The sequence below is a fragment of the Neolamprologus brichardi genome, chromosome 1 (genome assembly GCF_056152115.1).
Source record: "Neolamprologus brichardi isolate AB-2024 chromosome 1, ASM5615211v1, whole genome shotgun sequence".
In the NCBI taxonomy this organism is placed as follows: domain Eukaryota; kingdom Metazoa; phylum Chordata; class Actinopteri; order Cichliformes; family Cichlidae; genus Neolamprologus; species Neolamprologus brichardi.
Genome location: NC_142104.1, coordinates 43,826,895 through 43,840,357, shown reverse-complemented (window position 1 = coordinate 43,840,357; position 13,463 = coordinate 43,826,895). Strand labels below are relative to the sequence as shown.

General features: G+C 40.0%; 1 protein-coding gene across 3 annotated transcripts in view; it reads left to right on the top strand.

Moving 5' to 3' along the window:
- Positions 1-13,463, top strand: part of cemip (cell migration inducing hyaluronidase 1) — a 189,160-nt gene that overhangs the window by 46,625 nt on the left and 129,072 nt on the right. The window contains exon 1 of one of the 3 annotated variants that reach the window (XM_087842959.1): positions 1,817-1,867. The exons of the other annotated variants lie outside the window; for them this stretch is intronic. The gene's annotated coding sequence lies outside the window, so the exon portion shown is untranslated. Of the gene's footprint in view, positions 1-1,816; positions 1,868-13,463 lie in introns of those variants that run through there. 3 annotated transcript variants of the gene reach the window in all.

Genomic DNA, 13,463 nt, shown 5'->3' with positions numbered 1-13,463 from the left:
CTGCTTCCACACAGCCAGTATCACATTAAAGCACATCTTAGTGCTTCTTTCTCTGGTGGATGTTGAGAAGGCACTTATTAATATGAAGGAGTTCCTGGGTGCGCCTGGGTCCTAGACAGTTTTATATCTGTTGCACGCATGTTAGCGTGACTTCTGTATTCAACTCAGCATTTCAGTCAGGCTTTGTTTAATTACCCTGGGGGTTTCATCTGGTTTGATGTCTATAGGCTGAAAGCATTGAGAAGCCCTAACAAACTGACTGCTGGCCTTATGCCGATGGGTAAAAAAGAAATATCAAAAATATACAATAAGTATAAGAACTCCGGTCACTCCATGGTATAGCATGAAGAACAAAGGAAACATACATTGTCTGAGAGACAGAAACACGACTCAAGAATTCATCTCAACAAAACATTCAAGCTTGACTCGCTTGACTGCAACTATTATGGTAAAAGAGCAGAGCAGACAGAAAGTACATACTGATCAAGCGCTGTCTATGTAAAATGAAATGAAATCTGCAGACATCAGTGGTTTTGGTGATGTAGTTGTGGTTGGGCAGTTCCAGCATTCAAAACCTCAAGTCAACACCGAGAACAGTGTCAAACATATAGTTTCTTGAAGCTGTTGTTACTTTGAATCTAATTTTATATTTATAATTTGTCGTGTTATTCAATTATACGGGGGTCCACTGTACGATTCATAACCACACTTTATTTTCTTGTTCTTGCTCTGCACCCTACATAACATACATTCTATTCAAAAACACACCGGTCTCGCCCTCTAGCTGCCATCAGCCTAACTACACTGACCGGCTGCATTAACATCTACTGTACAATGCAATTACACCACATAATTTAGATTTGGCAAAATATCTAGATAAGGATTATTTTTAGTAATTCAAACTACTTCATTAGACGTCATAAAGTATTGATTGAACCAGCCTTTGCTTATATTACAAAACTGGTCACACACAAATAAGGGCTTCATTTTAATACCATATTTTTTGCACTATAAGGCCTACTTAAAATCCTTTAATTTTCTCAAAAGTTGACAGTGTGCCTTATAATTTGGTGCGCCTTATGTATGACCTCGAACCGATTTTATGTGGTACGCGGCGCTCAAAAATCTGTCAAAAAAATACTCAAAATAAGTAAGCACTCAATTTTGCTCAACAATGGCCTGATATCCACTTATGAGGACATTATACTGCTACTGTTCTATCGAAATTTTAAACGAATTTCCTCATATGTGGCTCTCATTTTTTCTTAGAAAGAAAAATTGGTAATTCTTTGTTTTTGCATTCATCTGGTCCCAATATGCCCAGTTATCAAAGAGAAATTAAAAATGCTGCTGTGGAAGAGTTCAGGTCTTAGGAGGTTAATAAAATGATCAGCGTTGCTGCTTTACCAGGTGTAACAAACCAAGTTTAACATCCAGGCATCCATGAAAGTAGAGTTTATTAAATTAGAGTTAGAAGTTAGCAGGAAGTTAGCTTGCTAGCTTCCACCTAAGCATGATATAGTATGTTCTGACTGAGAGATTTCTGAAAGAATTCAAACGTACAGCTCTGCTATCACTTCCAACATAAATGAAGACAGAAAACTAAACAGCAGTGACATTTGTAGGGTTACTGAAGTTGGGCTAGCTGGTATATAATGATGTGCTACGTGGTAGCTAGCTACACAGCTATGTTAGCTTAGCATAAACACAGTGAAGCTGGAGGATGAACGCTAACCTTTTTCCACTCGATAAAAGTTAACGTGAGGGTTCCTGATGGTTAGAGACAAATGCAATCGCATGGCAGGATGCTGTAACGGACCAAACTTCAGTCAGGAGAACAACTGAGATAATCCATCCACAATATGAGGTTAGTTATTAATATACTGCAACAACATGAGAATAGAGCAGCTGTGAGAGAATTCAACATTAATGAATCAATGGTACAGAAGTGGAGGAAGCAAGAAGAATGAGTTGAGTAAAATTTGACTTATCTGACTGTTTTGTTTCGCTTAATGCGCCTTATAATCCGGTGTGCCTTATGTATGAAAACACACCTGTTCATCGACAGTGTGTTTATAATCCGGTGCGCCTTATAGTCTGAAACATACGGTAAAAATATAATTATAAATGTGAAAACAGTGAAAGAATAAATTATCAAAGGACCAGTTTGCCCAGCATCTCCCAGGGTTGCTGGTGCTCCACACTGGAACCAGGCCTCAGGACGGAGCTTGTGGCTGGGCCTTCACTCACAAGCCCTGGACAGATGCAGAACCTTCTCATTTGTAGATGAGTCGCTTTGCCCTCTGAGCTACACCCACCCACAGTCTTACATAAATCAGGTTAAGATACCCATTTAGGTAATTGATGGGATAGTCTTGTAGCTTTCTGTCATCTTAAAAGAAAGCTTTGTTATCGTCATATTAACCAGTGTCATATTACGCTGTGTGTGTGCCAGAGTTGAAGGACTGAGATACAGGACTGAACTCAAAATACAGTAGGATTTAAAAATAAGAACTTGAACTAGGAAGATAAAGAATTTGCTAAACAGGAGGAAATGTAAGACGGGGATGTGACCAAGAATTATGTATGAAAACACACCTGTTCATCGACAGTGTGTTTATAATCCGGTGCGCCTTATGGTCTGAAACATACGGTAAAAATATAATTATAAATGTGAAAACAGTGAAAGAATAATACAGAACTAGAATACCATATCACTTCATAAACAAACAAAACTAAAAAGACTGGGTCGTCAACCAAGGAACCACGATAACCAGGAATTACACTCTGAAAGAGACAACACTGTAGGCACCTATCCCAAGAAAATACCACGACAGTGTCTAACGAGGGCACTATGCTCAGGAACAAGACTCAACAATATCCAGGTTTCCCTGAGCCCTGCAATGTGTATGGTTTGAGTTATAGTCCGGTTTGCTTTGCTGATTTTTAATGTCAGATTTGCTTTTGGTTTGCATCGATTTGCGTCGGGGTAAAGCAGCACTGATATAAGTGTTTGCACTGATGAGCATATGTTCTGCAAATAAAAACTGAGTTATATCATAGACACCGTGACACAATCTTTGTTTCTAAATAAAACATATGTTAGCTGTAAGTCAATCCTGATAGATTTGTTTGGTAGTTGTTACTGTCAGTGCTTTGTTTAAAGATGGACTATTCGATTTGTCCAACTTAGTTGAAGGGTGTTTAATTTCATTCCAATAAAGCACAGTGAATTGAAGCAAATAGACCCAGAGAGGATTTGGGGGACATTTATATTATAGCAGGATGAATGTGGATGTGCAGTGAAGGCAAATTGTGGTGGTTTCCAGGTCATTGAAATGGGAATTTGTCATTCCAGCAGAGAGAAGTCATTGTGACAGAGGGCAGGGCAGGATGCTCAGCAGTTTGGATAATGACATGTGCTGAGTGAACATGCTGAATTATAGCAACATCTGCCATAGATTCTGTCCTGTCAGCACTGAACGTGTGTGACTATTTTCTGGTGTAATCTTTTCATTTTGATTCAAAGAGATTTGTTATGACTTCCTGGAGCTGATACAGCTCTGCTTTATGATAGTTTTATGATTTCGTACTTGTGGTGATTTAGGATGTGCTTGGGGTTCTGTGCCACAGATGGGGAAGATTTTCAGTAGTTGGTGATTTGGTGATATCTGATGCTACTCGTGGTAATAGCTGTTAGCAATGCACTGCTCTGTTGGCTACATGTACTTTGTCTACGGCTGCCACAAATGATTATTTTTATAGTCGACTAGTCACCGATTATTTTTGCGATTAGTCGACTAATCAGATCATCATCCATTGGACGTAAAGCATACAGCTTATTGCACCAGCAATCTAAGTGACTTATATATCATGTTTAACCTGAGTAGCGAAAGACGGCGGTGGGTTTGAAAACGATTTGCCGGGAGTCCGGTGTTCTCACGGCTCTAGTGAGCCTAGCCCCCGGCTAGCTATCGAGCTAGTGGGTAACAGACGCCTCCGAAAACGTCGGAGCGCTTTTGAAAATATGTGGTGTCTTGATAAACTGAGCAGATATTTGAGGTTTACACAGCTACATTCTCGCCTGAAAATATGTGTCAGCTGGCATCCTTGTACATGCAGTGCTGCCATCTTCTGTTTCAGTCCGGTATTACACTCTTAAATCCTACTACTTATTCCTGCATCTTTTGTGATCTTACAAAGCTTCAAACGACGCGTCGACTATTAAATCAGTCGTTGATGATTTTGATAGTCGACTAGTCGACCAATCATGGCAGCTCTAACTTTGTCCAGGCAAAGCAGGCCACAAAGTCAATCTCAGCCAAGTAGAAGTATTTCACCAGCTTTACCTGATTTAATCAATGTACCTTTTATTCTCTATTGTGTGCTGATTTCTTGGTACCGTTTTCACAACTTGCATCTTTCCATGTATTCACATGTTATAGAGCAGTGGTCCCCAACCCCCGGGCCTCGGACTGGTACCGGTCCGTGAGTCGTTTGGTACTGGGCCGCGAGAGTTGAGGCTCAGGTGTGAAATGTCTGGTTTTCAGGGTTTTTATCGGTTTTCAGCGTTATTTTATTATCGTTTTTATCGTTTACTCGGTTTTCCTGGGTCTTTTCACGTGTGTTATAAATAAATCTTCTTTTTTCAGTAACGGTACTAGTTTTATTTTGTTGTATTTATCCGCGACACCTTAAAGGCCGGTCTGTGAAAATATTGTCGGGCATAAACCGGTCCGTGGCGCAAAAAAGGTTGGAGACCGCTGTTATAGAGCGCCCGGGAGATCGCTAACCAGTGGTCCCTCGCTATAACGCGGTTCACCTTTCGCGGCCTTGCTGTTTCGCAGATATCTTTTTGTGCAGTTTTGCATGCTTTTCCCCCCCTAAACAGCGCATTATGTTCTGCGTAGTGATTGGCTGTCCCGTACAGAATGCGTTCAACTCGTCAAATTGACATAAATCTTGGATCACTAGCAGTGTGACTCTGAAGTGCTGCACTGTGTGTTTGTAAGTTTTCTCCCCAACAAACACAACAAGGTCGACGAAACATTTTGCACCGTCAAAGGCAGCTGCGGTAGCACCCAACAGGCAGAGGAAGATGCTAACCATCGCACGAAAAGTTGGACTTCTGGACACGCTAAAGGAAGGTAGAAGCTAACGTATTTTTCAGACCATAAGCGAAATCCAAACAGATAAGTCAAACTTTACTCAACTCATTCTTCTTGCTTTCTCCACTTCTGTACCATTGATTCATTAATGTTGAATTCTCTCACAGCTGCTCTGTTCCCATGTTCTGGACCTGAAAACAGGGTTTGATCTTTGGTTTCATTCTATAATACTGGACTTATTTTTCTACGAAGGTTTGAACTGTGAAAGTATTTAAACATGAGAGAAAAGTGTGAAAATGTTCACACAAGGGACCACTGTACCACTATACTACCATATACATTACTGGAGATGGAAATAATCTTCTTTTGACTATAGTGGTGCCGAATATGGCCAATGTTAACACTTTTTTTATGTGTGGATGTGTCACTGCTTGAGGCTATTGATTGGTTGTTTTGGGAACTCTGTCATGGTGAACAAAGTCGTGGACCACTTGTATATCTGTATGACTGCCTGTCTTGGTGCACCACGTCTTCTTCTGAAACCATGAGTAGGAACTCCATCAGTGGTCTCTCGCTTCCGCTCTCATGAAGTGAGAGACTTTCTCCTTAATGGCAAAAAGTGATTAAAACAAATCTCTTATATGTGTATTTATCGCATCAGCAATGACCTGCTGGCCACGTGCTATGCCAGCCAGCACTGATAACTGCACCTGCCAGTCTGCTCGCATTGAAGCCATTTCTCAGTCAGTCAAAAGTCCTGTCATATTAGACCGCTGTCAGCATTAAGTAATGCTTTCAGTTTAGAAGGAAACACAATGCTCTGGCCGGAGGTGGCACAGAAACTAAACCTAATCTAATTAGGACAGCCAGAGTAACTGGAAGTAGGGAGGCAGAGCTAAACATAGTGGAGGTTTCAGAAACGAGAAGAAACATTAATGAGAGCTGGAATTGATTCTCGAGCACTCATGAATGTTTTCAAAGGAAATAAAATCTTTGTTTCTCATGTTGCTGTTTCTGACTTTTCAAAATAAAACAGGGAAATGATGGATAATGCAATAAGACATGCAGATGTAAAGACAAAAAGCACGAAGAAGCCCAAGGGTTTCATGGTAAGAAAAGCGAATGCCTGGCAGTAATACACCATTCACTGTACCAGGCTGACAGGCTCCAAAGTATACAGACAGAAATGATTATGTCCTGTGCAACAGAAGTCAGTTAGCCTCTCACTGCCAAACAAAGTGATTGCTTATCTTATTTCCAGTAAAGAATAAATATTAATATAAAACTACTTGTGAGCACCAGCGGTCTGTCAGCTTTGTATCTGCACTCCACGTAGTTATTATTTTATTCGCCTGAACAAGTAAGAAAGATATCAAGTCTTTGTTGAAAAGTGTGTGAATGTGAGAGTGAATGAATAGTGGAATTGTAAAGCGCTTTGAGGGTCTCGAAAAGCGCTATATAAATGCAACCCATTATTATTATTATTATCATTATTATCATCATTATTATTATTATTATTATTATCATTATTATTATTATTAGTATTATCATTATCATTATTATTATTAGTATTATTAGTATTATTATTATTATTATCATTATTATTATTATTATTATTATTATTATTATTATTAAATAATGCTAAGTAAATCACAGCTGGCAGTGTGACACCCATAATTGCAGAAAGATTGCATTTCTTGCAATTTGAACTTTCTAATTTACAGAATTTCTTTTACAATTGCTTTAAAATCCATGATTTTAGTCTTGAACAGTTTGTTTCGTCTACGGGCTTTTAAAAAATAGTGTGCAGGTTACCAAGGATAAGATGTTGAAACTTCTCAGAGGTCTGAAGGACAGGAAAAGGTTTTCAGTTTTCCAGTTTTCAGTTTTATTTGTCATATGCAAGTTAGCACAGGGTCAACATTGCAATGAAATGTGTTTGACGAGCAGCAGTCACTCAGCAGCATGGTACAGTAGGAGAAAATATAATAAAATATAATAAAATATAATAAAATATAATAAAATATAAAAGTACAAAAATAGTAAGGAGCTAAATATTAGAGAGACATGGTAAAAGACTAAAGATGACTAAATATATATGTATCTATAAATATAAATATATGTACACTAGTGATTAAATAAGAAAATCTTGAAAAGAAATATGACGGGAGGGCAGATGGGATATTGCACAGGAATGAGCAGCAGAAAATTACAGTATTGCACTTTAAATATAAATATCAATGACAATAAAGTGAAGTGACCAGTGCAGATTAAACACTTGTGAAGCTGCAGCTTCTGAGTGCTGTGTTGTGTGTGCTTAAGTGTTGTGGTTGAGGTGTCGTATGGCTTGGTGGTAAAAACTGTTTTTAAGTCTTGTAGTCCGAGCAGACAGACTCCTGTAACGTCTGCCAGATGGTAACAAGGAGAACAGCTGCTGTGCTGCTGTGGTCCTTGATGATGCTGTGTGCTTTACGGAGGCATCGCTGGAGGTAGGTCTGGCCCTAATGTTATTGGAGGGCAAATCCTTACTAACTGTGCTTATGAGTTAGCAGATATAATATTTTCTTTTTTGTCACGTGGGTGCTGGTCATGTTGTCACAACAGGGTTCCTTGTATTTGGAAAAAGTGCATTATTGTGCAGTTGACAAACAAAACCCAAAGTCACTCAATGACCACGGCCCTTTGGCTCTGATGAAATCACTGAGAAGTAACGGCAAATGCCTAAAGATTAAATAAGGGTGTTTAGGGTTGTGTTGATCTTGGCATTCCAGGATCCCCGTGTGGGGCATCGAGTCATTGGCCTTCTTGTAATCAGTCCAGGCAGTGCAGGTTGGTCAGCCTGGTCTTGGCTGACTGCTCGGTCTACCAGTAGCTGGTGTTTTGCGCCTCTGGTATTCTTGCCAATTCCTTTCTGTGCTCCTCTCATGTATTGAGAGGAACAGCCAACCCAATCTGAAAAGATGAGCCGAGTTGTCAACTGTGGGAACATCATATGTTGCTGGTTTGCTTTACGATAACAAACATAACCCAAGGTTCTGGTTTGAAACCATCAGCAGACTCCCTAATCCTCCTCAATCTGTTTCCCCTCCCATGTCCTCTAATTACTGCAAAAACATTTCTGATTTCTTCACTGGAAAGATAAACAGCATCAGGTTCAAGTCTGTACTTCTTCAAGTCTCTCACCCAGTTCTGTTGTCCAAGTTCAAACTAATTTCCTCAAAGCTTTTTGACAGTCTCGTACATGCACACTTAATCCTGCCCAGTGGACATTATCCCTCTAAATTCATTAAAGTCATCTCCCCCCGGCTCCTCTCTATTATAAATCACTGCCTTTCATTCAAGATTACCGTAACGCAGCCAGTGTCTGTCCTCTGCTGAACCCGCTGCTCCACCCTCCCCCTGCAGCTGAGCAGCAAACCACACCCTGCTACACAATGCTTACGCTGACAAGAAACGTGTAAGTTCAAGTACTGATTGCACATTATTCTTCATTCATTCATTCATTATTTCACATAACGTCATGCAACATTGGCTCATGGGTAAATGTATACAGAAATCCTCATATTTATCATATTACTTGTGTTGTGAAGACTAACATCTGCTTGCACAGATCACATTGTAGGCATGGGTATTCCTTATATGGGGAAATAACAGGTTCTTCATTAAATTTTAATGTCGAAACCTTTTAGTATTTAGTGATGATTGGTTTGTGGTGACAGGAAATTGCTGTCAGTCAGTGTAAGGTCCTGAAGTTAATCCTGAACACTTAATGTGCGACTTATTTTCCTGCAAACGACTTCAGTCTGAACTCACACACACATCCATACCTGCTCCACCCCCTCATACCTGTTAGAATGTGTGTTGAGGCAGGTCTCCTATCAAAACTGGCTGACTGAGGGAATCATATTACCCATTGTCACTGCAGACCTCAGGATGTTGCTAATGATATACATATTTTTAGCACCGAGTGAGGCTCTCCATGTGCCCTAAGCAAAATATGATCCATTCGTCCCCACAAATATGTTAATGTCTGCAGTTTACAGTCCCCAGATTTATGGTTTCTCATATGAAACAATAGGCGGAAAAAAGCTAACATTTTCTTTTAGATTTTCACTCCAGGAAATGTATTTTTACACTGTATTACCAGAAGTATTCAATCACCCATCCAGGTCAATGAATTCAGCTGCACCAATTACTTCCATGGTCACTGGTGTATAAAGTCATGCACCTAGGCATGCACACTGCTTCTACACATATTAGTGAAAGAATGGATGACTCCCAGAAGCTCAGTGAATTCCAGCATGGTGCCATGATAGGATGGCACCTGTGCAACAAGTCTAGTCATTAACTTTCTTTCCTACTAAATATTTCACATTCAACTATTTTTCAACCTTTAGTGGTTTTGTAACAAAGTGGAAGTGATTGATAAGAGCAGCAATTTAGCCAAAAAGTGGTAGGCCACATTTAACCCTTTAAAACCGGTCAGAGCAGCACGCTCCATTTTGCGTAACTATTTTTAAATCCCGGTAGCTCTGCAACCACGTGAGCTACCACAGTAATTTTTTTTTGCATATGAAACCGGAGGAGTTGTACTTACATCTTATGCCATCAGCTTGTCCTCGGTCACAGTTTCCTTCCACATATAGCTTTGCAAAAACTGCATAAAAAACACTTGCAGCAACAAAAACATAATATTCCAGAAACACGCTTTGCCGATCCAATCAGCTGTTCATAACACTTCCTACGTCCATCAGCGTGAACTTTCGCATGTCTGCCATGACCTGCCCAAAACCGGAAGTGACGTCATTTTCGTGGAAATGTAGTTTTTTACCATCAGGGCCTCATGAGCCTATACTGGTGTTTTTAAAAGTTATCTTTGACTTTATGACTTTCTGTGTGGTTTCTGGGATGCTTAGGACTCATATTGCACTGCTGGAAATAGTTTATTTTGATGCATATGCTGCTTTTTTGCAAATTTGCATTATAATATTTATTTTCGTTTTTCCTGCAGTATATAAAAATTGGTGTATTTCAAAAATAAAACTATGAAGACACTCAAAATAAATTTCCTGTGGTGGGAAACTATTTTGTGCAACTTTTTTGTATTTACAGTTTTGAGGGATAAGCCTCTTAAATTTCTCTAACTAGAAATATATGTTAAAAAAAACAAAAACGATTTTCAATTTTTTTGTAGTTTATTGCACTTTTTTGCAATTTATGTAATTACTATGCACTTAATTCATACATATTATTAAAATTTAGGCTATAATGGTTGTATTGATGTATAGCAACTTGAAATGCTCCCAAAAATGGCTCCACAGCATGTAAAAATATAATATAAGCTCTGGCGGACTTGGTTCTATGGTAGGTCTTAAAGGGTTAATAATGAAATGATGGAACACTGAACGACTGTTTTGCCAACAATCTGGATGCTGGGTATCGATGAGTCCATAGTTCCCTCATCCTATTCGTGTAACCCGCCTGCTGGGGTTACTTGCGTAGTAGCATTCCAGCAGCACCCTATTTTCATCTCTTCCCACATGTGCCTTCTTGTTCCAGTAGCCCACATATACACCATATAAACAATATAATTTCTTCACTGTGTGTCAATCAGGTTCATACATTCTTGAATTTGCATTGCGACAAAATGCGTGACAGCATCATTCGCCCAGGCTTGTTGTTTATTTGTTTATTTATTTGTTTATTTATAAGGAACCCCATTAGCTTCCACAACAGTGGTTGCTAGTCTTCCTGGGGCCCAAACCATCAAATACCACCAAATAAAATGTTACACAATGAGTTTTGATTGACCATACCTAATCCTTATTCTGTAGTAACGCAAACATTTACTATCCCAGGTTTGTTTATGTTTTCCACTTTTACAGATTACCTAATATAACATCTTGGTTTAAATTAAGAGCCTCGAATTCCAGCAAAGGCTATGCGTGAACTTCGTTGACTTTAAAAAGGCTTTTGATAGCCTTAATCGAGACACGCTCAGTGTTGCCAACTCCTCAGTAAGGAAAATCGCTATTGGTTGTCCTAAAAGTCGCTAGAAGTCGCTAAATGACGTCATCACCTAATTTGCATAATTGGTCATGCTAATGTCATTGTAACCTACGCTGCTGGAGAGAGAAATAACATCGTGGACGAGACATAAAGTGAGTAAAAAACATCCTAAATGCAGTTAGAGTTTATTTAGAACTACAAATTAAATTTCTTTTAGCAATTATTGTTTTTTGTAATGTCACAATTCCAACCCTGCTCCTTTACCCGGGCTTGGACCGGCAAAAGTGACCCGAAATAGGCACTCTGGTGGAGTTACTTTGTGTGTGTGTTTATAAGTAGTTTTAAACCTGATCCACAAAACAGCATAAGAGTAAAAGAAGAACTGACTGCGTTACAGCACCCGCTGCTTGTTGAGAGTAAAAGCGATATGCGCTTTCACGTCTTTTTTGGTCTGAAAACTCGCTAAATATAGCGACAAAGTCGCTAAGTTGGCAACACTGGACACGCTCTGGAAAATCGTCAAGTCTTACGGCGTACCCGACCGCTTCGTTACCGCGTTCCAAGCGTTGTACCGCAACTCTAGTTGTTGCGTCCGAACAGACAACGGCATCACGGAATATTTTAACATCGATACTGGTGTGCGACAAGGCTGCGACCCAGCAGCAGCTAGAAGAGGTGCACAGGTTCATGTACCTGGGTTGCACTTTTAGCAGTGACGAGGATGTGGAGCATGACGTTAAGTGCAGAATTGGGAAAGCATGGGCGGCCTTTCAACGATTACGACCTACATGGATGACCACCGCACTGCCTTTATCAACCAAGTTGCGGCTCCTGAAGACCATCGTTATACCGACGGCACTGTGTGCAGCGGAGACTTGGAAATCAACTGCAAAGATCAACCGCCATCTTGTCGTCTTCCAACAACGTTGTCTTCGACGGCTGTTCAAGATCACATATCGGGATCGCGTTACCAATGAAGAAGTATATCGCCGTGCGGGAGTAGAGCCGCTCCATGTCCAAGTCACCAAGCGTCGGTTCAGATTTGCTGGTCACATCCTTCGGCTACCGGACCCGAGACCTGCCCGTGTTGCGGTTCTGTGGAGCCCGAAGAATGGAAAGAGACGGCGAGGAAGACCTAAAATAACATGGAGGAGGAGTTTCCTTGAAGATTTACGTTCAGTCGAACTGTCATGGGATGAAGCAACAACTGCCGCGATAGACTGAGTTCGATGGCGTTCTCTTGTCGCCCGATGCGCCGATCGGTGCGGGAGGATCTAAGTCTAAGTAAGTTAAATTAACTTGGACAAGTTTGTTAAGTTAACATTTTATTTATTTCAACTGTTAGTTTGTCCAGTTTGCTTTGTTTGAGCTCACCTTACTTACCTGTGTTCCAGGAGCAAAGGGAGGAAGTGCTGCCTCACTTCCTGTATTTATAGCTTCCTGTCTAGTGCTGATGTCACAGGAAGGGACCGGGTGAAGAGGGGGGATGATGATCTCAAGCAAACAAACGCCTAAAATCAGTTTTAGGGGTTTGTTTGCTTGAGAGTTATATGTATTGTTGTAAAATGCAATGGCTATACCTTTGAATTGTGTTTTATTGCTGGTAAAGCGTAGCATCAGTGTTTGATTATGATTGTGATGTTTCCATAGGAGAACATTGTGGTAGCTTTGGGTATTGAAGCAGAAGCACTCAGGTGTTTGAGAGAGGAGGACCAGGTTAGTGTAGCTGAGTTCAGTTGTGTTTATTTGTACCAAGTTAACTTTGGAGCTTTTTTTATTTTTATAAATAATTTTGGTCACAGTGATGATCAATAAATCACCTGCTACACTGGACAGCGTCTGTCTCCTGCCGTTCTTCGGCCAATTTGTCAAGCATGGAAATAAAAACCACAGATTGTTTATAAGGAATCATAAGAACTGCAGAGTGACAGAGCGTCTCCCTGTAACCATGGTTACTCATTCTTGTGAACATTCACAATTTGAGAAGAGAAAAGGAGAGCCGCCGTGCTGTTGTTTAAGCTTGACATCATGAGCAGGATGCATGATTTTATGGTTACAGTGTGACAGATTTGTGTGTATTTCTCGTTGCCCCCCTGATGGTAATAACTTGTGATGCTATAAGGAAAAATAAAAAGACACTAAAAAAGGTTTACATGTATTTTTCATGGAATTTTGAAAACGTTCCCAGCATTCAGGCGTAGCATTCATTACTGAGTGTGCATCAGACAATTGAAATCTGTAAAAACATATTAGGCTACGTTCACTCTGCAGGTCTTGATGCTTAATTCCGATTTTTTGATCAAATCCGATTTTTTTGTCTGCTCGTTCACACTACAAATAAAATGC